Source organism: Rhipicephalus sanguineus, chromosome 6 (assembly GCF_013339695.2).
Source record: "Rhipicephalus sanguineus isolate Rsan-2018 chromosome 6, BIME_Rsan_1.4, whole genome shotgun sequence".
Classification (NCBI taxonomy): Eukaryota; Metazoa; Arthropoda; class Arachnida; order Ixodida; family Ixodidae; genus Rhipicephalus; species Rhipicephalus sanguineus.
This window is the reverse complement of record NC_051181.1, coordinates 118,519,166-118,546,911: the sequence shown is the minus strand read 5'-3', so window position 1 is coordinate 118,546,911 and position 27,746 is coordinate 118,519,166.

The following is a 27,746-nucleotide window of genomic DNA, read 5'->3' as shown; positions in this document are numbered from 1 at the left end:
GGGGGGGGTGAAGAACTTTACTGAGACCCCGAGGAAATGGATCATGCGCTTATGGGCTCCCTTGGCAACCAATACAAGTGCACTTGCGAGGAACCCACTACGCTATAAATCATTGTAATTTTACTGAGACCCCGAGGAAATGGATCATGCGCTTATTGGCTTCCTTGGCAACCAATACAAGTGCACTTGCGAGGAACCCACTACGCTATAAATCATTGTAATTTTTGAGAAGTAGGGCAGCAGGCACTGTGCCATTTTTCGTCATTCTACGGAGAGCGTTGGTACCTGCTAAACGCATTAAGGCATTATGCGCACTTTATTGATGCTGTGCCTGATGACGATGAAGAATTATGGCAGAGCCCTTTGTAATGGGTTGGAAGCATTCAACAACCTACTCGTTGCGCAGTTCGCATTGTGTGACGCCTGGTTACAGAATTCGCGTCGTGCGTCCCTTGGTGCTTATTTTACTCTTCTACCACGCTATATTGCATTTGCCAATGTGGTTCCTTCCCGACATGAAGCCTGTATAGAACATTTTTGCAAAGATGTTTCAAGCACCGGCATGGCTCAGAGGTTGAATACAGGGCTCCCACGCAGAGGGCCCAGGTTCGAACCTCGTTCCATCCTGGAATTTTTTTCTTATTTCGTTTTTTTTTTCTTATTTCGAGCGATACTGGTTACGGACACCGGCGGCGGCGGCGGCGGCGGACAACTACGACGCCAAAAACGGCCGGTGAAATGATCTCATAACAGCTTTCGCTGTAAAACTCCTCTTACGGATTTAAACTTGAACGCACGGTGCTATAGACGATTTTACGTAAGAGGTATGGGCGCCGCCATATCGGCTGTTAAAAGGATGTTCTCTTATTATTGTGCATTGCGACGTGAATTGATAAGGTCATGAAACGTCGAATGCACCAACCGAAATGTTTCCTTGCGTATGCGTCTACCGGAACACTCACTGTTCGTTTAGTTGTTAAAGATACAAAATGGCAGGGTTAACAGCTCAATATGGCGGCAACCATCCGTAAATTAGTCTATATACTCACGTTCGTTAAACAGCAGGACTCAACATCGAGTCCTGTACACATCCAGAATGGCGCTACTGCAGCACACGCTAATGGATGTGGAAGCAAGCCGATACATTCCAATAGGCGTTTCCATAGAACTCCGAGAGATGGAGGGAGAGGGACAATAAACCTTCATTAAGAAAAAAAAAAAGAGAGAGAAAGATTGAGAAATAATATAACCCGCATTAATGGTTCTAGTAGTTAAGAGAGTGCATTTCCTGGTTCTGAGAAGTTTCAGTGCTTAAAGAACGTACAACACGACACAAAGCATTATCAAGCGCAGGAGCGCGAGTGTGAGAGCGTATATATGTGGCCCGTTCCAACGTGTACAACAACATAGTGTATACGCCACTGCCGTGACACATGTCACTTAGCGGGCCGGCATATCCCTCGCTATACACCTTTTCATATCTATTTTCTCTCCTGCTTGGCTGCACAGCGGGCAGCGCAGCGGCTGTCAGCAACCGTTTGAGGTGTGTTCCGAGCGCGGGGAAAAGAAATCATTAGCTTTGTACGCTCTCGCCCTTTAACGACTCCGGTGCCTTCGTGTACATAGCTGGCCGTACAACGTCGCATTCTTCTCTGTCCTCATGGTTGGGCTCTCGGTGTAGGCGCTTATTTTTCTGCGCGAACACCATAGCCGCCACGTTGGCTTGGTCGATAGGCTTCGCGGAGTCGGTTATGTAGGAGTTGGCCTTGGCGCATAGGTGTACTTTTCCTACTTGACTTCGCGGCAGTGCGACGTATATACGTTGCAGGTGCCGCTGACTCTCTTCTGCAACGTGTAACAAGACTCCATCCTCCCAATCCCGTGTCTGCATTTTGGTTCTTAGGTAGGTAGGTAATAAACTTTAATATTTAGAGTCCAACGAGGAATCACTGGCCCGGGCTAGGCCTCCAGGAGCCGTCGTCCGGGGAAAATCGCGCGATGTCCTCGGCGATACTTAATAATAAGATTTGTTGGGGTCTTACGTCCCAAAACCACGATATGATTATGAGGGACGCCGCAGTGGAGGGCTACGGAAAATTTTGTCCATCTGGTGTTCTTTAACGTGCACCTAAAGATAAGTACACGGACCTCTAGCATTTTGCCATCAACACACAACAACAACAACAACAACAACAACAACAACAACAACAACAACAATAACAATAACAATAACAATAACAATAATAATAATAATAATAATAATAATAATAATAATAATAATAATAATAATAATAATAATAATGCATGCACCTCTTAATCCCAAGTATTTTGTATAAATAAATAGGGATTTCTTAGTAGCCCATTATAAACTCCACATTATAAACACCATTTTGCCAAGCTTGTTAGAATCCGGAGCTCTGCATGTTGACATTTGGCTTTTTTTTTACGTGTATTTCATTCATATATTTACAATACAATACATTACAATACACTCTTTGCATGGTTTGTGAACAATCGGTGGTTCCATGGATTTGTAAGGACGGTCGCCGTTACCGCGGAGGCCGCTTTTCGAAATCTGCAAGCGGCAATGGTCTTTACGCTGGAACGACTTCAATTCTCTCATTTGACCTGACCACCTGTCTCCATTAAATAAAAGTTTTTTTTTAAATTTAATTTGTTTAAGTAATGCCGTAATTGATGCCTCAAGTCATGTTGAGATGTGTGCCCCTACAGAAAAACTAATCGTGAAGGCAGCGAGCAAGTAGTCCACTTTCCTCAGTATTGAGTATTTTCAGACACATTGCTTGAGACACCCTGTATAGGCCCACATGCTTTTAACATCCCTCGATGCATGCACAAAAAAAAAAAAAGAAAACAGCTCTGTATGCGAATTATAACAACGCCGAGTCAGTACAAGTGAAACAGGCACCAAATAATAAAGCAGACAAGGACAGCATTTAATTCCTGCCCGTTTAATTTGTGCTAACTGAAATAATTCATAATGCAGGGTCGACCAACCTTACAATATGTCCCACTGAGGCTATATTTGTAGGTAAATACGCATGACGTAAGCGCAAGGTGGTAACACAAGAGATAAGTTCTAGAATACACTAAGAAGCTTTAAATTACACCAGTCAACGGCTTTTGCGCAGCAGGACCTCAGGGATAAAGGCCTTGTCCCTGCGTCCGTAAGGCCAAGTATTCCGTTATGCCTCAAGACGGCACCCCGCAGCGACAGCTGGGCGGCGGAGTGTGTTCCGATATACGTTAACAACCTTCCGCCGCAGCGTATTCGGCCCTCAGACCGTAGGACAATGTACGTGGTCCATGGCGGGGTCTTGCGCAATGAGATCACCCCGTGAGCTTCTATCCGAAGAGCTGGTTGTAAGCTGCCTGCTGTGTCCAGCGAAGCGAGAGTGTACCGGGGCGGGAATGAAGTTTGCGCGCCAGAGTAGATGGGTGGTCGCCTGCGGAACTAATTGCAGGAAACGGAAACGTTATACACGAGGCCTGGCCTTGAGCGTGTACGCGAAACGGTGTCTCGTTTCGTTCGTCTTCTCCTTTTTTTCCCCCTCTTCGAGAGCATATATCATACGTCTTTTTGGACCGGTCTGTGTTCACCACGTTATGCAAGCATGCGATGGCCCAGAGACTTCGTTGGCGTCTCCCTTTTCGTCAAATTATTGTGCGACGCGGACAGGCGGTTTTTGCTTCGCAAGACCTTCGCTGTTTTAAGAGAGCTCAAGTATGCAGGACTCAATCCACAGCATTCTCAGGTTGTGGGATGGATTGATGGATGAATGGGGCTGTACCTTTGGTTGGGTGGCGGCTCACGCCAGCGAGCCTAGATCTGGAGACATCTGTACGTGGCGCCATCTAGCGTCGGTGGCTGCAGCACCCTGCCGTAACTGAATGAAAAACGGGCGTGAAAAAAGGATAATATCTAACGCAAAAAAAACACTGAACAAATACTAGTGATCAACATTGATTCCCAGTTCTATACAATAGAGATCCACTAGAGCATTCTGGTGATATTGCAGTATACCACTACAAAGGCGCTGTGTTCCCGGCACGTTTGAACACCGCTTGTTAAAGCTACGTGGGCCGTATTGTAAAATGTAATAATAATAATAATAATAATAATAATAATAATAATAATAATAATAATAATATAATAATAATAATAATAATAATAATAATAATAATAATAATATCTGGGGTTTAACGTCCCAAAACCACGATATCACGATAAAATGTCCACTATTCTAGGAACCTACGAACGTTTCGCCGTGGAACTGTAGCTTTCGCAGAATTTTTCGTTAATTTCCTACTGTACAAAACCGGGAGTCAATTGTGATAACTACAGGGAAATAGGTATGGCGCTAAAAGGACGAGTACGAAGTGAAGACACTAACCGACAAACACAGGCACCGTGTATAGATTTGTGTCTTTACTTCATCCCTGTCCTTTTAGCCCCATACCTATTTTCCTCAAGTAAAGAACGAACTAGCTCAGCGACAAGCCCTGTTGATTTGATAACTGGTTTCGTTCGTCAGATATATATTTTTATCGCACATTTCGCATTCATTCATGGCGGTGCGCTGTGGCCACCGCCGAGAGATGACGTCACGTACACATACCCCCTAACCCTGACCATGAAGCGGATGAAGCGTGAGCACCCGTAGTGGCAGGTCAGTAGCCTACAAGGAGGATCAAAATTGCAGTGGCTTAGCTCGTCTATGCCAGGATATACGTAGCGTTAGCAATGGTTCAGCTGATTATTCTTAGCTTGCCAGGTTGTGTAGGATTATTAGCCTTCTTCTGTTCATTTTTCGTACGCTGAACCACTAATTGCCAGGCAACTACTTCGGGATCCGATGAGATAAGCTTCTCGGCTATTCTGCGCCGTTGAGCAGCATTTGCGCTCTCCTTCTCCATGGCGTTACCCACCTGCAAACGCCAGTCAGAGGCGCTATCAATCGGCTCTAGCGCACTGTCAGACGGCGACTGCACAGCGAAGGCGAATAGCTGCGCGCGCGCTGGCGCCAGTCTGTCTGTTGGAATGAATAAAGCTTCAAAGTCTCAAAGTTACCATGGCTACGACGTCACTCCTCTCGAATGCGCAGACCAGCAGCGACGAGTCGCGCGCGGCGGTGGCGGAGAACGCGTGAGTTCGCGGTGGCGGAGATAGCGCAGTGGCGGAGAGCGCGGAGACGGTGAGCCAGCTGTGTGACATCACTGATCCTCGCGCATGCGCAGCACGGCTCATGAGGATTTACGCGAAATCGGCTCCGGATAGGTAAGTGTAGCTAACGCTACAAAAATTACACCATCTCCCGCTAAATGGGACCATGAGGCGATGCGAAGCCGGAGCACTTGCACTATCGCGTTCCGTTGGCGTTCGTTGGGCATGCTACCGACCTCGCGTCGTGGAACGCGAAGAGGAACGCTACGCGCGTCGTGTCTTCCCTCTAGCCTTGCCGTTAATTCTCACGCGGCCGTCAGGCGCGCGAGGGAGGGTGCGTAGGAGAGGAGAGAGAGGGGGAGGGTACGTGCATGCGCTGGCGCTCATCAAATGCCACGCTCATCGCGGCGTTGCGCAGGAGAGGGGCACACCATCTCCCGCTAAAGGGGACCATGAGGCGATGCGAAGCAGCGTTTCGGCATGTAGAGCCCGCGTTTCAGAGGGGGAGTGGAGAGGGGAAGGAGAGAGGGGAAGGGGAGTCGGGAAGTGGAGAGGGGGAGTGGGAAGCGGGAAAGATGGAGAGGAAAGTGGAGAGGGGGAGTGGGGAGGAGGTGTGTGTAGAGAAGGTATGTGGAGAGGGTCTGCGCATGCGCAGTGACGGTGGTCACGCCGCACACCACCACCACCACCGTTTTGAGCTCCGCTATAAGATGCTTCGCATCTAAAACATTGGTAACCTATCACTTTGCTGTACGAGCACGAGTGCCTGTCAATGTCGCGGATCTACGGATAACCCGTTACGCTAGCTTTGTTCGTAAGGAGAAATTTTACCCCATCTTTATTGTGCACATTATATAACCTAAAATAGCAAACCATCGACAAAGAACCCTTACAAGATAAAAACTTTGTGATTTCGGTCACCATTTCTTCGTTGTGTGTCGTACTTGCAGGCTTAAGTTCATCTTTGGATGGTAAAATAATTGTGGGCCATGCTGGCACTACGCGATGGTCTCGTGGCTGCTCCAGCACTCAGGATTGCTTCTGATGGCGTGTCCTCTGGGAAGCTATATGCCCATGCATAGGTTGTTAGTAGGCAGAATATTTCACACGTTCCCACGTTTAGGAATTCTGGCGGTAGGGACAGCTAACCGCTCTCGCATAGCAGAGTACATATGGAACTCTAAATAATTCACATTTTGTTCTAAACAGCTGTTTAAGCTTGAGGTTTGTCTGGCGTGCAACACAAAATCTAGTTGGGCAGTTATACCAGTTATACGCCGCTGAAAACGGGTATGTTGCCAAGCAGCTCTTAGCATAGCACAGCCAATGATAGTGTATTATAGCAAGGGGGTGGGAAATGGAAGTGAGGGTGAAGAGGAGACGGTAAAGTATGGCATAGCCTAGTATACTACAGTTTGGTATGTGCACAAGCAGCTCCTAGCATAGCATAGCAGTGCATAGTATAGTGCAGCAAGGGGGCGGGAAAGGGAGTTGAAGGTGAGGAGGAAGGAATGGAGGAGGGGAGAGGGCAATGCATGGCACAGCCTTGTATCGTATAGTTTAGTATGTGCCAAGCAGCTCCTATAGCATAGCATAGCCATGCGTAGTATAGTATAGCAAGGCAGTGGGACAGGGAATTAAGGGTGAGGAGTGATGTGAGGAGGAGGAGGAAGGAAAGGAGAAGGGAAGGGGTTAAGGCACGGCATAGCTTGCGAAGTATACTTTAACGAGGGAATGGGAAAGGGAAGTGACGGTGATGAGGACTGATGCTGGGTGAGGAGGAGGAGGAAATGAGGTGAGAGGGTATACCATAGCATAACCATGAATGTACAGTATTGCATAGCAAAAGGGTGGAAAAGAGAAGTAGAGGTGAGGAGGAGTGATGTGAGGGTTAGGAGAGGGAAAGGAGGAGAGGGGGCAATATAGAAAAAGATAACGAAAGAAGAAAAAGATGAAAGAAACAAGGAAGAAGAAGATGTAGAAATATATTAAAAAAACAAAGAAACATGAGAGAAAGAAGAAGGAAGAACTCAATCTGCGTTCGTCAGGTGTTGGCGCTTGCTTTCCAGCTCCTCTGTTTACTCAGATTGCACAGGCGCGGAAGTGGCTTTAATTTTTTTGCGTGTGCTATATTAGTGCGCTGCAGAGCAAGGTACAGACACCGATAACTCGAAGCGCGTTTAAACTGCTGGATGCCATCAATTCAGTTCTTGAAAACTTTTAGAAGTCAATTGCTTGATGACTGTAACGGCAGCACCGTGGCTTCACCGTCGACAAGATTTTGGGTCCATGGGACCGCACATGCAAGTTAAATAAAGCAACGAAATCGCTGCTGTAATTTCGTCCACCGGACTGATCGACTGTCTGTGACTTTGAGTACGGAACTTACTACGTACGCCGCAACAACAGTGGCTTTTCTCTTCCCTACTTAAACTTTTCCCTCCCTTCCCCCTTTCCCAGTGCAGGGTAGTCTACCGGACTCAGCCCTGGTTGACCTCCCTGCCTTTTTTTTACCCTTCTATCTCCCTCTTTTTGCGTGTCTTTTGCGCGCCACTTTACACATTTAGGATTGGCTTAGAGCCCTACCATAATAGAGTATACATACTCTAATTCCTCAGCTATCTTAAGGCGAAAGCCTAAGATGCCTCATCAAATGCGGAAATTGACCGTCAGCGTCGGCGGCATCAACACGAGTGATGCAAAAAAAATGATCACGTGATGACCATATGATTATATGACGTCATCATGACGTCATCGATCGCCAAATTTTTGACATACATCATGAACGCACTACGACGTCATCATGACGGCACATAACGTGACGCCACATGGGTGACGTCATCATATGACATCGCCGCTTGCTCAAAGTAGGGCCGATCACGGAGGCAGGGCAAAATCAGGTGACGTGCGGAAAGCTTGCCATGCCTCCGATCCTGGAGGCAGTGCAAAACCACGTCAGGTGCAGAAAGCTTTCGGAGTGTGTCGGGAGAGTACTTCGAGTTAGAAGAAAAAGAAGATGGCTTTCGTTTTCGAGTCGCCTTATTCGAATGCATAAGGGTCCCTGTGAGTTTTATGCAAACAATTAGCACTGTATAGTGATTTATGGACAGCTTAGCGTTCTCCGATATTACAGTACGCAGTGCTCAAAGTCGCCAACCATTTTTCGCAGCACACGTTTCTCGGAGTTGCCTTTCATTTTATCCCCTGGCCGAGCAGCGCATTTCGCGAATATAAAAACTGTATAGCTGCGCGGTAACATCACTCTCTTTTGGTAAGCTCAACATTATTCGCAAGAACATAGTCCACTAAAAGAGTATTTCGTCTCATGCATTAAATCGAGAAATGTGGCGCAAATTTCGTGCACCGAACTTCACATCGATGTGCACGTACAAGCATCAGATCGAATGCCACTATACACTCCAAGAAAGAAATCGAGTATTTGGGGAGTATTTCTGCCACACAACTACAATCATCATCCACCTGGGGTACTTTCCTCGCGTTATCAGCGCAGTCCCGGCACTTCCCGGTCACGAACGTCGCGCGCGTTATCAGCGTGACATTCTTGATTGGAAAGTGACGAGAGCTGGGCTTTCCTGCAGAAAGGAAACGTGAGCAAGCCCGATGACGATTATTGTTGTGTGGCAGAAATACTCACCAAATACTAGATTTTTTCTTTGAGCGTGGACTGCGAAGAACAAACCACTTTCTCGTGGAAACACTTCAACCTATTTGGCGCGATTGCACTCGATACAGTGTTCATATCGACAAACACTGGTGACAGCGCTAACACGTATTGACGACGGACCACTTTCAGAGGTAGGTAAAGAATGGCAGTTATTGGGACATTCATGTTCTCATTATTTTAAGGTCACTTGTTAAATGCATGTCGTAGTCATAACGATGTGTTGTCGGTTATGTTGCCAACATGTGGTGATTCATCTCCATGATGCCTGGAGGCATTATTACGGAGATTATTGTTCGCATTTCGGATATTTTCTTTTACATTATCATTGTGTTACTTGGACTATCTCTTGTATCACTTATCTTGTGATGCTATTGTGGGAACGTGGTCTGACATGTTTTTTTTTATTTTTAGTTTTTAGTAGTTTTCAGGAGCTTAGCCGGAGCCTTATTTGTTATGTTATTGTTATAATTATTTGTTATTAACATCTCTTCACATCACATCGCACACAAAAAAGAAACACACACATTTACGAATCGTCGCAGTAGAGAGCTATGTATGCGTTATTGGGGCTATTGATATCCAAACTTCCATGAACAAATATACGTAGCACTAACAAGTGCCGCGCTGTGCCGTGAAAAGCAGTAATTGCGTGCACATGCTCTCTTTCTCATCTTCCCATTCCCTTCCATTAGATTTATTGCCCATATAGCTAGACGACACGAGAAGCGTATGTGAAATGAAAAAAAAATAACAGCTCTTTTTCGTATGCAAACATTAATATAACAATAATTGTTGGTGTTTACGTCCCAAAACCACGATATGATTATGAGGGACGCCGTAGTAGAGGGCTCCGGAAGTTTCAACCATCTGGTGTTCTTTAACGTGCACCTAAATCTAAGTACACGGGCCTCCAGCATTTCGCCTTCATCGAAATATGGCCGCCGGGACTCGATCCCGCGACCTTCTGGTCAGCAGTCGAGCACCGTAACCACTAGAACATCGTGGCGGTGTTTTCGTCTGCAAACAGTTACACGACCTAACCTCTCTCATTTTCTGGTTAGAGCAGCGCCCGGTAATAAAACAGGGGTTTACCACTAAACAGTGGTTGCACTCGAAATGAGGTTGAATTTTTGATCTGATTTTTTTTTTTCTTTCGAAGCACGGCGTAACCGTCTGCTGTACGACGGGCGAGCGTTATGAAATTATCCGTCCCAGTAACCTCCCGCGTGTCTGTTCTCCGGCGCTGTATGTATAATTGGCCTCGCAATCTGGGCTCTGTGTGCGCGGGGGGGGGGGGGGGGGGGGGGTCGGAGCGTTGCGTGACTAATGGAAACCGAACCGAGCTGCCCCTGGACGAACCCAGGCGGAAAGAGTCGCGCCCTTTCTGCTGCATTTCGCTTGCTCTCTTTTTTCAACGGCAGGCGACATAGATTCCCGCGTAAAGACCTCCGGGCGAATCCATGCTTCACTCTTAATGATTCTAGCTGGGCCCATTGTTCAATAACCATTATAGAGACGTAGGGCAGTGGTACAATCTTAACTTGTCGTGTGATATTCGCGCTTACTCTCCATATTTTAACCATCGTGCATCGTGCATCGTGCTCTTCTCTCTGTTTTTCTACGTCTTCTTTCCTGTCTTTTTTTCCTGTGTTTATTTCTATTTCTTTCTTTCTGTCTCTATTTATTTCTCTTGCTTGCTCTTTCTATCTTTCTCTTTGATCCCCCTTCTCTCTCTCACTCTCTCTATTTCTTTCTCTCACCCTCAACCTCACTTCCCTTTCCCACCCCCTTGCCATACTATACTATACAAGGCTATGTTATGCTCTGCTAGAGTGCCTGGATAGCGGACTGGTTACCATGCTCACCTTCGCATAGTGGGTACGCGGGTTCGAATCCCGCCTCGTCCCGAACTTCTTTCTCTCTTTCTTTCTCTCTCTATGTACTCGTTCCCTCACTCAGGGTTATTGCAGGCCCCACCAGACAAATCGGCGCGCGTGTTTTGGGAGCGAAGCAGAAGATGACGAAGAGGAAGCAGAGGATGAAGAGAGCGCGTGCCGTTTCACGATGACGATCAGTTCTGTTCACTCGCCACGGACCAACGCTAGGCATAAACGGCTCCGCTGTCCAAAAGAGACGTGAAGCGCGGTGCTTAGGCCCCCGAACTATGCTACCAGGTGTACGTATACAGTCAACCTGGTTCCCGCCGCGGCAGTTTCTTCGCCATACAGCTGCATTGCTCGAGGTCGCGGTTTCAAATTGGATCCACACGGCCGCATTCCAGTTATGGAAGAGAGATGCAGAAACGCCCGTGTGCCGTGCGTCGATTGAATGCACGTGAAACAAACGCCATGCATATTGCCCAGATTTTTCTGGAGAGCTCTACTATGCTCATACACCACTGCGTAGGTTCAGGACGTTGAACATCTCAGTATGGTTTCCGGATCTTAGTAATAGCTCGCAGTCGTATAAAATATTTTAAAGGCTCAGTAACGAGAAGCGGTAAAAGAAAGAAAATGTAGCTTGACGCTTTATGTGACCTTCACATCTTCACCATTCTTCATCTCAAACGTTGTGGTTGGACGCTAATTGAACATGGTTCTCGGCTATTTCTTTTTTCTTCTAGCCATCTCTCTTTCTTTCTAAAGATCTGCTGCCGTACTTTTGTATACAGCCGGAGTCTGCCGGGCATAAATCGGTGTAACTCAGATATGATGCAGCGTTCAATCGGTCAAACGGCCCGACTCGCTACCCATCACACCTGGGAATTTGAGGCGGGGACTTCTAAGTCGTGCAGATTGGACGATACCGTGCGCTTGGAACTTCCCTCGCGTACAACAGAGTTGGACAGCTGCTGTTAAACCTACTAGAGTCTTTTCACTGTACAGCTATACTTAAACGGACCTGAGATATGCAGAGCGATTAGAGGGGCGTGCGTACCAGCCGCCGGGCAGGAAATGCGAGATTATGCGTCTTACATGCTAAAGAGTCAACTGTCGGCGCTGCGCTCACGTATTTGCGAACACCTGCAGTGCAGCTCTATAGGTTGAACGACTTCAAAATTGAGACATTCTGCGTAGGAATCCGTGCCTTTGTATTTTCAGTAACACAGTGACTTGACCAATCTGGTGTATGTATATCCTCAGCTTGCGTCTTAATGAGTTCTCTTTTTCCTTCTCAGGTTCCTTTCCCTCAGCCCTCTGTTTAGTGGGCCGCTGCACTGGTAGATGAATTTCAGTAGCTTCTTTGTGTTTGGGCGAACATCATGTGGGTGTTGACATAGGTGTTGGCGAGTAATTGCTCGCAGTCTCGGCAGCATTGGCCAGGTACGCTGGAAAGCTGCGAGGCCATTCTCTGTACGCGAGAGAGCGGCGACTCAATTGTGTCGTAACGTGACTACACCCCGTCTCGTTGCACCTGGAGGTGCTTGGTGTAGGTGCACCGATGATATGGAGCTGACGGTGCCCAGTGGCTACCGGCAATTACGCGCTGAGTGCGCCGTCATTGTGGTCAGAGCGTATATCCCTTCCCGCCTCTCGTTCGCGCATACAAGACATTTCTATACTGCGTCGTTAAGTGGCGCCACCGGAGAATAGCCGCACCGCATTACGCTGCAGTGCCGCATGAGTGCACCTCAAGATGTGAAGTTGACGGCGTAGTCCGACGGCATTTGTCGCCACAAAAATTAACCAGAAGCAGCTAAAACGGGGTTTCCTCTGAGGAGGCACGGCTTGTGCTAAGGAGAATGCGAAATGTACTAAATTACGCACGTGTTTACCCACGCACATGCCGTTGATCATATTCTACATTCGACAAGCTTTCAAGCGTATTCAACTCTTTCGAGATTCGCAAGAAATCCGCAAAGCCTGTGTGCCTGCCAAGCTGGACTTCTGCGGCATTGCATGATACCAACCACACCAGACGATAAAGAAAAGGGTTTATTATAAACGAGTGCCTGAAATGTGCCATTTCCTAAATATATGTCGACAGGCAATACCTGTGACAAGATGAACTCCTGCGTTATTTGATAGGCTCAGTAGCTTACTGATGAATACGGTTGCTGGGTGGTTCGCTACCTAGCGGAAGTAGACTAACGATGTCCCTTTACAGCGAAGATGTTCGGGGTAGTCGCATAGCTCCTATTGTTCGGCGGTAAATGCCGACAGGTGCAAATATACTTGAGACCAAGGGAAATCGAAAAGTAATCAGCAACGCAAGTTAATTGCCGCTGAGTACAAAGTTCACACGGGTGGTTAGAGCGACTTGGTACCTCTTTCTATCGTTGGCAAGAGTTACAAAGTGAGAGCACGAAAACTTTACCTTGAATCGTGGTAGTATTGGTATCTATAATTATGAAATAAAGATTTCTTTGTGTATATCTCACTCGTTTAGGCTACAGCTAATTTGCTCAATCTTTACAGCCAGTAATTCATATATTTTTCTTTCTCTCCTCCCGCTTACTGGTTCCAGTAAGGAGGTCAGTTAGAGAGTATATATGGCAGTGAAAGCTAGATGTACGTATCATGCGAAACCTTATAGGCACCCTGCAATGCAGTTTCCGAGATACGATGGTAGCGCCAGAAAACACAGCCTAGCGAGTAGACGCAGGCCCCGGAAAGTCTCAAGTTCTAGCGATCGCCACAGAGGGCGAAAAAATCGACCGCAGCGAGTTCCATCGATATGCGCGCAGAGTGGAGCTACTGACTCCTCTTTTAGCGGTCGGCTATCTTAGTTTGCATTTTCTCTGCTAGGGGCGCTAAACCACCCAAATTTTCCACTTTAAGGAATTGTTTTGCGCAAGCCAATGAATCATTCAAACATGTTATTTTGCTTAGGATAGCTAAAGAGTTACTTATGTTTAGACTTAATATGTATAGCTGCTTTTTAATTGAAGTGTCAACGTTTTAGGACTTCAGTGATGACTAACTGGACCAAAATCCAATTTGTATCCATCTTTTCCGTGGCCGTTGGCGTTCAAATTGTTCGGCGGCAACGTAAATGCGGAAGCGCCTTTCGCTTCAGTTCGCAGACGCCCTTTTATCTTTACAGCAATAGTAGCTGACTCAGTTTACCGGCGAATTTAGGAATGCCGCAGCGATCGAGATCGAGGGGTACGTTTGACGCTTTCATGGAGTCGATCTTTTGATTCCGCACCGTAAACAGGTAAGCCGGAGCGTCAGTTATGCTCTTGTTCAATGGTCCGTCGTCGTTTCTTTGACATAGTTTTTACATCAACTAATATATTGCTATAATGACGAATACATACACCACATATTGTTCAGTGTCAGCTTTGCATTGCCGTGTAACTTGCACACGCGACACGTCTGGTTTGTGATTTCGGTGTACTGTACCTAAAGGGATTGCGCGTGATTTTTGAATAGGACGCCTAGGCAATTTGAAGTGGCTATGCGTGCAGCGTTTCTAATAATCGAGCACAAGTTTTTTAAAAGAGATTTTATATCCGCGAAGGGCGCGAACAGCGGTGATTATTGAACGTAATGATAATCGCATTAGGTGAAAGAGAACGTGCTTTGGGGTTCTTCATGAATGATTAGATTGTGTTAAACATTTAGATTATTATCAGCAGTCCTTAAAGTCAAGGGGGCTTAAAGTTAATGCGGTCTCTGGGGGTCTCATACCCCTCCACCGATATTGAGATCTAAGACCCATCTCGCCAGAATGTAGGGGTGTGTGTGTGTGTTGGGACCGTCGAGATTGTTCAGAAACTCTTATCATTTTCCTTGGTTTCACGATTACTATAAAATCTAAATTTTGTAACGAATTTTGCCTGATGAGTATTTTGTACCTTCCACCCTGTAACGGCAGTGGTTTCGCGAATAATATTTCTTATGTCACAAGTGTCGAAGCTTCGTTTCGCTGCTTCCATAGATGGTAATTTTCATTGTTTACTTGATCGAAAGTGTGTATTTCATCTGATGTGTTTTTTTCTAAAGCGGATATAGAATTAATGTAATGATGTGTACTTTCAGAATACCAAGATTTCCCCGACTTCTCTCCAGAGCTCTCAGCCTCAAGGCGTGAGACCAGTAAGTGGGAGCTTTCCAAAAATAAAGCACAATGCCATTGCTCCTGCTTAAATACACAGCATTCTTTTCCAGTGCCCCTAAATATCTCTCCACCAATACAAGAGCCAGCATCCCAGGGGGCACAGGAGCCATTGCCAACAGCACCAACTACACAGAGTAGGTATTCTTCCTCTTATTAAAGCAAGATTAATGCAAGATTACATAGTAATTCCAGTAAGTGTGTCTTCATTCTACAAAACGAAAAGGAATTATTCCCACATGCGTCCCCAATATATAAATATTGGCACTACAACTGGTTAATGATACAGCTCATTACATTAAATAGATGCTTTCATTAAAAAAATGCACTTTTGTTTTAACGTTTTACTATACGCCACTGGGTGTGTGCCTACTTTTGGCCAGTCATATACGTGGCTGTGTGACAAAAAATACATTTTGCCTGTGTTTATTTTGTTCTCATAACATGCAAAAATACCAAATTAGCCTTTTACACTAGCCTGAACTCGTATTTCAATTTGGGCATAGCTTGCAAATTTTGTAAAGGATGCACACAAAATTCCGGGTAATAATACGTTGCATTAAAATACAAATGTACGTGTTTCTAGTGTACCAAACTTATTAAACCATTTAACCAAAGTGTAAGTTTTAAAGCCTCTTGCTTAGACTTAACATTAGTGATGTGGCTTTTTGATTTTCCAGGAACCCCAAGAGCTAGGACCAGGACCCGGAAAGTGCTCACTCCACGTTATATGAAGAGGCTTCAGCGCTACCGCGACGAGAACTCTCACATCCATCAAATTGTTGCAAGACTTAAAAAGTCCAAGAAACCAATTGCATCTCATGCGCAGCTTCTTCTTGAAGCAGGCAGGTACCTAAAGAAGGACTTTTTGGAAATTCTAAGAGTGCAAATGCATCTGCAACCACTGAAAAAACATGGGAGACGATGGCCGATGCAACTTAGACAGTTTGCCCTCAGTCTTTACTTTACAAGCCCTGAGGCATATAAATATCTATCAAAGGTACTAAGTAGGGGTGTGCAAATAATGAAATTTCATCTCGAATCGAATAGTGCTGCATAGTGGCCGAAAATATCGAATAGTATCGAAGCGTGCACTGTCAGTAACGGCAAGAGAAAGGAAAAATCAAGAAAGCTACGGCGTGGTGACGTGCTTGTTCGGGAGTTTTTTTTTTTTTTTCAGGTTTTATGGGCGTGCAACCATGTTGATAGAAGAGCTGCCATTCCAGTTAGCCGTGCCACTCTTAACCTCTTGGGCAACAGAGGGTGGTGGTACGGTAGCTAGTTTTTTTTTTTTTCTTATAATTGTACAATACGGCTCATCTGACAACTGTCACGTTATTGTGCTCCATGGCCATGCTCTGGGCCCAAAAATCTTCAGGTGCCCATTCACAGCAGCGTTTTGTTTGAGCACCAGAACGATGGGAGTTTCTGAACGAGCGGTGCAGTACGGCAGTGGCGAATGTGTAGCGTGATCAAATTTTCACATGTGAAGCCAATCCTCAAGGGTTTCGCATGCCAAATTCGGGACGTTCTATGGCACTTGCGGCATACGCAACCGAACTATTCAAAAGTCCGTACCTTTGTTTCGGAAGTGAAGTTGAGAAGGGCTTGCCACTTTTCTTGTCTTTCTTTTTTTTTACGTGCTGAAATAACATAACCTCCTCTAAAGTAAACACGCGCTCATTTTCGAACCAGGAAATCGGTGAAAGTTTTAACGAAGGCCTATTGTAACGACGTTAGCGTTAGTTTTAGCCACCCTACCTTCACCAAGTTGCACCATTGGCCTTTGTTGCGTTTTAGATATTCGTACTGTCGAATTATTCGAAAGTTTGAATACTAGCTATTCGAAAGTCGAATCGAATTATTCGATTAGTTAGTATTCGATTCGAATTCGAAACTCAAATATTCGCACACCCCTAGTACTGAGCCTTCCCACAGTCAAGTCCTGAAGGACGTGGCTGTCGGCCGTAAATATAAAGACAGGAGTTCTGCCTCAGATTCTCGAGTTATTCAAAGAAAAGGCAAAAAAAATTGGGAAATTCAAGACAGAGCTTGCTGCCTAATTTTTGACAAAATTTCATTAAAAAGAAATCTGCAGTATGACCCTAAGGAAGACATCATACATGGATATGTTGATAATGCCAGAGAAAGAACAAATGGCACATTGCACACTGCAGCACTTGTGGTTTCTGGGATAGCGAAGAAATGGATACAGCCAGTAGCCTTTTTGAGAAGAGAGGGGACAGTTCGCGCAGGGCCCCTTTTAACGTCATTGAAAAAGCTAATCATTGAGCTAAAGGCATGTGGCCTCTTCGTCAAAGCATTGGTTTGTGACCAGGGTAGCAGCAATTGCGTTATTGCAAGGACACTGGGTGTGAGCCCTGACAGGCCTTTCTTTATTGCTGATAAATAGAAGATTTCCTTCATTTTTGACGTCCCCCACCTGTTGAAATGTATGAGGAATAATCTGAGGAAGCATGATATTCCTATTGGTGATAAGGTTGCTTCCTGGGGGCATATTAAGACTTTGTATGAATCAACACATCACCTGAAACTAAAATGCCTACCTAAACTCACTGAGGGCACATCTATGAAAGTGCGTTTGGTAACATGAAAGTAAAGTGGGTGCTCAGCAACAGTGTCTATCTAGCAATAGAAGCATTCATAGCATTTAATGTTCTCCACCAGAAGCCACAAGCACAGCTGAGTTTGTTGTGAAAATAGATCAGTTTGATTCATTAAACAGTTCTTGCGTAGATAGCTGAGAGAAAAATGAGGTATACAATTAATACTTCTACAGGGCACATTGAATTCTTGCATTCTTGGATTGCATGGATTAAATCTTGGAAATTCAAAAAACCTAGGCAACCAAGAACCATTTAGGGCTGGCAGGTGACAATTAAAGCGGTTTGTATGCTGTGGGTAGATCTGCAGGAATCCTATAACTTCAAGTTTTTGCTCGCTCGTCGTCTGAATCAGGATCCCTTGGAGAACTTGTTTGGGATCATTCGGCAGCAGCACAGCTGTAACGAGACTGCAAACACATTCCAGTTCACTGCCGGTCTCAGGCATATCATTGTCGGGAAGCTCTTCAAGCTTTCAGATGGCAGCAACTGCCAAGCAGATAAGGCTGTTCTTCTAACTGAGCTAAAGAAATTAAGGCTCGATTAAGAAAGTCCTACTGTGGCCGACACCTTCAGCTCAAACCTTTCAGACACCGAAGAACCAGCAGATGTACTTGAATCAAACATAGTTTGTTATGTGTCAGTATACCTAGTACAAGCATTTCTGAAAAAAGCACCATGTTTACAGTGCAAGGATCTCTTGAAAGACAAAAGCCAAGATTTGTCTTCACCAAACCAAATCTCCATGATGTTCAAAGCAGTGGAGGTGCAGGACAAGACTCTAGGTAATTTAACGGTGCCCACAGAAGCAGCTTTCAATTTTGTCAGAAAATTGGAAGAAGCATTCTCTGTTCAAATAGGTGCTGTAGCACACTTGAGAGGGGTGTCAGAGAAACTGCTTCGTATTATGATGGAGGTGACTAATGGCCCATTTTGCAGTGCTCACTGTCGCAAATTGTTTCTGCAAATGTTTGTACTAGGGGTGTGCGAATTGTGAAATTTCACTTCAAATCGAATCGAATAGTGGCCAAAAATATCGAATAGTATACTTAGACAAAATGTGTACCGCCAGTTACGGCAAGACAAAGGACAAATCAGGGACGCTACGGCGTGCCGACAGTTTCATTACGCACTTGTTCGAGAGTGGCTTTTGTTTCAGTTTCTATGGGCACGCGAGCATGTTGATAGAAGAGCCGCCATTCCAGTCAGCAGCGCCACTCCAAACCTCCTAAAGACTAACAGAGGGGGGTACTGGTGGCTAGTTTTTTCCCCATGGTCGCGCAATACGGCTCATCTGACAACGGTAATGTGCTTCATCGCCATGGGTGCTCCGTGCCCAAAAATCTTCGGGCGCCCGGTCACAGCAGCGTTTCAACTGCGTGCCGCAACGACGGAAGTTTCTGAACGAGTGGTTCGGTGTGGCAGTGGCGACTGCCCAGCGTGAACAAACTTTTACAAGCAAAGCCAATGACCGAGGGTTTCACAGGTCAAAGTCGGGACGTTTTACGGCGCTTGCAGCATACGCGACCGAACTGCGCAAGAAGTCCGTGCCTTCGTTTTGGGAACGAAGTTGTGAAGGGCTTGACAGTATTCTCATGTGTTTTCCTACGTGCGGAAATGACAATCTCTTTTAAGATGAGCGTGCGCTCGCTTTTGAACCAGGATGTCAGTGAAAGTTTTAACGGAAGGCCTAGTGTAACGACGTTAGCGTTAGTTTCTGCCACCCCACCCTAACCAAGTTGCACCATCGGCCTTTGTCGCGCTTTAGATATTTGTCCTGTCGAATTATTCGAAACTTCGAATACTAGCTATTCGAAAGTCGAATCGAATTATTCGATTAGGTACTATTTGATTCGAATTCGACACTCGAATATTCGCACACCCCTAGTTTGTACATATTAGGATTCTTTGGTATTTGGAATTCAAAAACAGAGAATTAAGCCACGCAAAGACTTGGAAGTCTGCTGCAAAAATTGACTTAGCAGTTCAAGACTATTGTTTTTGTGCTCATACACTGCTGTGTTATAATTGTTCTAAGCAAAAAGGATAAGCAATCCAAGGAGCTCATGACTTGGTTGTACAATTTTACTTGTTGTCCATGTGTTTACAAGCAATGTACTGATATTTCCTACAGTATTGTTGTGACCATGAAGTGTTTGTTATGTATCTGTGTTGTGAATTAAGCTGGTTACTTACAATGTGGGAACGCACAGAATGATTAAACCATACCTATTAATTTCTGGGCACTTGCCGTGCTGTCAAGTGGGCTTTTACCAAGAAAGGTTGGAATTTTCCCAGCCCACTTGTCTGTGGTCAGCTGCAAGCTGAAACAAATTTTGTGCTACTCCGAGCCATTACTTGCCTCTTTGGACACAACTTAGCCGATTGCCTCTGCAGAGAGAAACTAGACGTTAGGATAATTTTTCATCCAGGGCGAATTTATTATAGGTTCGCTCCACCAGTTAAAATAGTTTTGAATCCATAGAAATTTAATATATGAATTGTTTTTGGAGAATTACGTGCTGAAACCACGATGCGATTATGACGCGCATCATAGTGGGCACTCCGCATCAATTTTGACCACCTGGGGCTCTTTAATGTGCCCCTTAATCCAAGTACACGTGTTTTCGGTTTTCGCACCCCACCGAAATGCCCGTCACGGCGGCCGCATCCGTCACCTAGTTTTCCTAGGCGATAAAACAAAACAAATGCGGCCGTCGTGGAGGGAATTCACACCCGCGTCCTCGCATTTACCAGCGCGGCACTTTTTTTTTTTTATTGATATGATATATAAGGAGATGACGGCACCTTACCTGCTATGCTAAGCTTGTCAAGAAACAAGCCAGTAGTAAGGAAAATACGGATTCGGGTGATTTCACAATGTGAAGTCAAAAGGTCTAGAGAAGCGAGTTTTGCCAGCCACTGAGTTTTGCGCTGCAAGCTATCGTATTCTCTCCGCAAGGCTACCGGCCAGGTGATGTCCCAAAGAGGCTGCATAAAATTGGCACGAGGAAATAGGGAAATAATTATAGTGTACACGAGCGTATACATAGGTTTCGTAGCTCTTCTTGCTCGTGCGTTCGCGCTTTATGAGCCATTACTTCACGATGTAACCGCGTTGTTTGCTTGTGTGAACGCTCAGTGGTGTACTTTGTCTTGTAATGATTTATGAATATGTAATAAAACATTATCAGGCTTACACATCGCCGGTGTTGTGTACGTTAATGCCAGTTGAGGCATTGGCGTCTCCTGGCACCTTCGTAGCATTTCACACAGTTGGGGCAGCGGAATACACACGAAAGACAGTTCAGAAGATTCATTACGACACTCGCAGGGCTCGGTAAGTGAACAAAACGTGGCATATACATTTATTTCTTTTGAACGAGCACGGGCGACCGGAGCGCACTGCACAGCAACCAAAAACGAGCGACGGCAGCCATATTGCATAAAACTCATTTCCGTTTCCTGTTGTACAACGGCATCTCTTGGTCGGCTACTTTAGTTCACAACGCCACCGCTACCCTTATTTCCGTTGCACTGTCAAAGGTACAGTTTCCCTTCTCTAAGTGTATGGGTGTTCTCTGGTAGACGCAGCAAAATCGAGTGTCTATCCTCCGCATCCTCTATGTTCAGAAACGCTCCTTGACTTGAACGTGACTTGCCATCGCCTCAATGCAGTGAGTTTGAAACGCGTTTGTAGCGTTTCTGCTGCCTTGGCACAGCCTGAAAAGAGCGCGTTCTAAACGCGTTTGTGCTGCATTGAAGGCGGTGGCAACATCCCTGAGGTGATTACGAACGCACGTAGGAAGCGTTCGTAGAAAGAGGCGCCCAGAAGGGAGACACTTGAGCGCGTCGATGTGTCCAGCGAGCGTTTCATTTTCTTGGTATCCCTGGCGGCTGGTGCCCTCAACACTCAGGCGTTCGATAAGAGCTCCATCGCGCCCTCTGGTCAGTGACGGGTGCCTATAATGTCAGCGGCAGGAGTGAAATGTATGCTCTGCACATAGTGTAAATAATTTTTAAATGCGAAGCATTTCTTAGCGAACCTCTGGCACTTTGAGCGTTTCTATCTACGTATCTATCTATCTATCTATCTATCTAGCCGCCTACGTCTGGGTGCTCTCATGATCGCCTCCTTAACTTGATGTAGACCAAACTTGACATGGGAGGGTAAAAGGATTTGGCGAATATGACTGTTGGGTCATGACATGAATAACGCGAAAGTCCTGTCGCGTACGTCGTCAAACCCTTTCCTCCAGACACGTGTGGCTCATACCCGTTTACAACGGGCCGTGATGTACGGGTATGCGCCACAGGTGATTGACAGTTTATATCTACCCAGGAACGGCGAGAACAGAGATTGGTAGCTTAAATGCGAGAGCGTCAAGAAAAGCCGACATCGGCAGCATTGACCCGACTAATGGAAAGAATTAAAATTAGGATCCCAGCAGGAATCGAACCCAAGCCTTCTGCCTGGCAATCAGATATTCTACCACAGAGCCACGCCAGGTATATAAACTGGTTTAGAAAAACAGCCTCTGCAGGCCTAACGTCATTGCGACGTCAATTGTGGTTATGGTTCTGGCTATATAATTTTGTAAAAAAGCAATACACACTACCTGATACTCCTACGATGTGTACTCCCACGATACAGGCGTCATATGAGATTAACATCTGTGGTTCCAGTGTTAGCTCCGCTTTTATAGCAGTCTAGTAAACACTACATTTGTATTATGATTTCGCAAGTTATATCGAAGCATTGCTCGACACTGGAGGAATACATTGACGCACGTTACGTATGATATTCACATCATCGCACCGCAAAGTGCACTTAGTCCGCCAGAACGACGCAGTGTCCTCTTCATTTCTTACGAGGCTGGGTGATGGCCTCATGCTGACCGAGGATGGTGCCAGATTGATTGCCGGCCTCTTTGTAGACTAGGCTACGTATGCGACATGCGCCCAGGTTATTCTACGAATACGACAAGCGCCATCCACTGATTTGGTCTACGTAGCACTATTCACGCCTACCAGTCTCGACGGCCTATATGTCACCAACGCGACGGGGGTCCAATCAATCGTGGTGACTTCAGGTTCCGACATTTCGCCGGCTCTATCGACAAACGATTTATCGACGAAATGACCGAGGCATCCACGATTTCCAATAGCTGTAGTATACTTCAAACTTCGCTACACATGGATCCCTCATCACCACGATCACGACCGGATCCAATAACAAGTCATGACCAGCAGCTGGTGCTCACTGACCACGGTGATGATGACCTTGTTCAAGAACTGTCAAAAACCTCTTCCACACATGCACACGGGTTTGTGAAACTTGCGTGCGTTCTCCATCATAAGAGACAAATATAAGCACTACGTATCAGCTAAGCGCTTCTGGTGTTCGTAATACCCACGTTGCCGTTGGCAGCGTTACCCAACTGTAAACAGCTGGTTATATAGCACATATTCAGCTCTTCAACATATATGTGTGCGTATAAAATTCATACAAATCTTTAGCGTCACTGAGTAAAAAAAATTACGCCACAGTCAGTTTCTCACCGCATGCTTCGCATAACATCGACTGCCACGGTACGTGGGATCTGCCGAATTTTTTCTGAACAGTGAGTAATACAAGCGGGCAAGTGAAGCGTACCTTCTGGGAAGTACAGTTCGGTTAAATTGCACTTTACCTACAGTGAAACCTCAGTGATACGAATCTCACGGGACTACCAAAAATATTCGTATCACCAGAAAGCATGGAAAATTAGCATGCGACAAAAGAAAGCTGGCGTACATTTTCATTTATTGTTTTTCAGGGCCGCAGCGACGTCAGCAATAACCGTGAACGATTGTCAGTCAAGTTTTTAGATGTCGGCAATCATAACAGCACCCGTAAATATACGGCCCGTACGCGCGTATTTAATTAATGAACCAGGTGCGTTGGGACACGCGACAGCAGTAGCCCCTTCCAAATTTTAGTATGCTTTTTTGCATGACACCAGAGTACTACAGCGAAAATAACAAAAGAAGCGCACAAGTGCGACTTCAACGGTCGCGCATGTTGACGTTGTGAGGCCTCACTCCTTCGCCAAGACCGTCCTCGCCTTCTTTCGGTCCTCGTCCACCATTCATAGGATGTCTGATGCACGAGGCAGGCACGTGTAAACACAGTACAACGACAGCAGCCCGCGTCGACGCGTTAGAAAAAAACAAAACAAAACATGGCGCTAATGTCCTCCATAATCTAAACGCGAAGGCGCACGGAGGCACATAAAAGCCTCAAAGATTCGCGCACACAATCTCGGAGGATGTGACGCGTCTCTGAAGGTTTATTCTGACCGTAAGAAAAGTGTTTTACTTACACCGTGATTCTGACGATTTGGCGGTGCGGCGCGCATGCCCGCGCTTGCGTTCCCGCGCTCGCACGTGCTTGGCGCGTCTTCCGCGACAGCGCGGACAGCACCTCTTCGTACCTGTGCGGTAGCGTACGTTCGTATCAAGCGTCGCTAGGGGAAAATCGGTTCGCAACAACCGTATTCCATTACACTGCAGGCGAATGGGCCTTGGCCGGGACCAACGAAAAATTCGTATCACCCCGAAATTCGTATGAGCTGTGATCGTATCACCGAGGTTTCGCTGTAATCTAAACGACGCAAGCGGAGTGTATATACTACTGCCGGAGTGCGTTCCGTAAGTGCTCTTAGCTACGTCTCGGCCGGTATTGACTTGCGACGCCTGTATAAAAGGCAGCTGCGTTTCTCGGTGAGAAAAAATAGTTGCTTAACTTTGTACTTATATATAATTCAACGTAAAACAAACATACTTGTGAATATCTTTTTTTTTTTTTTTCATCTACCGTACATATTCGAAAAACGCTCTCGCAGCCTGTCGCCATTTATTCTTCGCTACAAGTGTGCTCTGTTTTCCCGTTTAGCACCGCGTACCGAAAGTGTCACTCAGGGTTGCGAAGCGTACTCCCCCTAAAGCCTGTTTCACATGCAGCGATTTTGCTCCAAGAGCGGAGCGGCTGCCGTCGCGGAAGCCCAAAAACATGTTTTTTAGAGCGACCAGTGGACGCGCGATCGAGATCGCCGGAGTTGGAAAAATTCGCTAGCGGCAGAGCGGCTGCCCAAGGTCACCCAATGGGAGAGCAGTGACGTGGGAAGCACGTGATTGCAGGGGCGGAGTCGAGGAGCGGGCGCGTGCGCCAGGAGGACCTCGGTTTCCTAGCAGACGACATTCGCTGTAACGAGCTGGCAGTGTAGAAACGCCTTTCTTTTCGTTTTGTTGTTCTCTACTGCGCTTCCATCAAAGCAGACAAATCGTTTGCACGTGTCATTTTGTTCTTTTGTATCTTTATAGAATCGTGGCACCAACACAGGTCCGTACAGGGGGACCCTACGGCACTGCGCACTTGTTGGTCGCATGTTTCAGTTTTTTTTTTTTTTGCTACTCTGACCCAGCACGTTCGAATAGTTTACTGTTTTCTTTTTCTTTTTTTCAATGGTCACGTACCCCGAAGACGACAAATGCGAGCCCCCCAGACGACGACATTGTGGGTTTGCAATGGTTGCCGGCCCAGACGGCGCACCAACGCCTTGCGGCATTCGAGAGCAAAAGCCACCGACAGCACTCTGAAAGCTTAAAACCACAAAAACCAATTCTTTTTTTTTTTTGCTTTTCCATGGCCAAGTGTATGAGCGTGCAAGAAGACTTGCGTGGTAAAAAAAGAAAGCTGTAAGGTGGTCGCGGCTGGACCCCTTGCCTACTATATACTAGAGATTACGTTGTGTTTTACACTCTCCCCTCCTCTTTTCCCTCACATCACTCCTCTTCACCCTCATTTTCCTTTCCCACCCCTTGCTGTACTATACTATACAAGGCTATGTTATGGCTGTGAGCTGCTTGGGACACCCGCTTTCAGTGGCGCATACCAGCCCGAGATTGTGCCAGTAGTAGTAGAAACATTTATTGCCATTGTGTGAACATGGAGTCTAAGCCCCCTACATGGCACGTGGGTGCTCCGTCACTGTGAGGAAGCACCCTTACAAAGCGAACGAAAGCCCCTGAAGCGCAATCCTCTTCATCGCGCAGGAGATGATCCGGCGCTGATCGAAAGCAGAAGTGCTGGTCGTGATCGTCTCCCAGTAAGAGACTGCCCACAGCCGGTGATGGGGGATGAGGGAAGGTGGGTAATGTGAGGAGGATGTGTAGGAAATCTCCTGGTTTGCCGCAAAGTTTGCATCAAGAGGGGAATTGGTTTGGGCATCGGGCGTTTAGTAATATGGGGTATGGAGCAGTTTGAGTTTGTAGGCGTCGCCAATGTGCGGCCTCTGCTATGGTTATGGATGGGGCTGGCGGAGTGTATACTCTTCGTTGGTCCCGATAGTACGAGAGAATTTCACGAAAGGAAAGCAGGCGCTCCTCAGCCTGTGAAGGGGGCTCCATTTCTACTGCCCGGAATGTGAGACCTCGTGCTTGCGAATGAGCCTCCTCGTTGCCAGGGAGGCCGGCATGTACTGGCGTCCAGACGGGAGTTATGGAACGCCGGGGCTGCCGGAAGCGTAATAAGAGAGCAGCGGTGCGGGATATGAAGCCATTGGCATAGTTCAGAGTAGCAGATATTGAGTCGCTTATGATTGTGGTGGCAGATCGCGCTTGCACTTATCTCTACATTTGCCGAGATTGTGGCAACGCCACCAAGAGTTCTGCCAAGCTTATTTTAATAGTGAAGGTGTTCAAATCGGCCGTAAAATTTCGACCCTTCCGCAAGACTACCATCATCATGAACGGGTATGTGCCACAGAATTTGGGCAAATCCCACTACTCACAGCTACGGCGTGGCCTGTAATAACCATGAGAACGGGTACAGAGAGAGAAAGAAAGAGAGAGAGAGAAAAAAAAGAACAGAAACAAACAGAAAGACAGAAAGAAAGATATAAGGAAAGAGAAAGAGGAAAATTCTTGCCGAAAAAATTTTTCAAGAGGCGGTATATTCGAACCCACGTACCCTTGATCCGAAGACGAGCGTCCTAACCACTCCAGGCACGCTAGCAGGGCATAGTATAGCCTTGTATAGTATAGTGTAGCAAGGAGGCGGGAAAGGGAAGTGAGTGTGAGGAGGAGAGATGTGATGGTGAGGAGGAGGGAAAGGAGGAGGGGAGAGAGTAAAGGGTAGCACAGAAAGAATGAGAGAGAGAGACAAATAGAGAGAGAGAGAAGTGCAGAAAGAAAAAGTGACAGAGGGAGCATCAACGAAAGAGAGAGGAAAAGTAGAGAGAGAGAGAAAAGAGCTAAAGAAAGGGAAAGAGAAATATTTTTGACGACAAAAAAATTCTTCACGAAAAAATTCTTTACGCCCACCGACGGGGACATCGTGCGCAACCTCCGCTTTATAGTGCATAGCCTGGCTGCGCCCGATCGTGTCCAGAGAGTCATGGGGCGTCCTAAGAAAGTGCTTACTCCCGAGGAGGAAGCCGCGCATCACGAAGCTAGACGTGTTGGTCGACGGGGAGTACGAGCGGCGATGGGCCCGTGCTTCGCTGTGCCAAGATTTGCGCGACTTAGTGCAAACATCGATTTGTTTTCTTTTGTTTCTAAGGTTTGCCGAACGGCATACACAATTAAATATATTAATGGAGGCTGGTTTCCGCGATATACGTCAACCGTACTCTATAGTTGGACCCACTGTTTTCAGGTAGCGCCGTCGTATCTGTTTCAGGCGGCAGGGCATGTTCATAACAAATGCTGGATGGTAGCCGCGGACGCTTCAACTGTACACCATGGCAGGTTTTTGATACCCTTGTCCAGTACACCATGGGCTAGTATCCCCAAATGGTCCATGGAGATGTTGTGACCAAGTATATGTGACCAATGAAGTTTAAACAGCTGCGCTGTTAAAACTGCCAGTGGTTCTCGCGGACTGAGTTTCGGTAAAGTATCACCGAAAGTGGTAGCCTCGGGACACGGCCTTTAGTTGCACGAGAGCACGCGCCCTTTCATGGACTCCTTTGTTTCGGCGGCAGAAAGTGCGACCACCAGGATAACCGGCCAATGGATCTTTTTTACAGCAAAACTTTCTTAGTCTACTCTGTGCCGTCGTGGTCATCGTCGCCTTAGTAATAGTTGTAGTTAGTAGTAGTCACGCAGGTCACGTGACCAGAGGGGGGAATGAATAATGAAATAA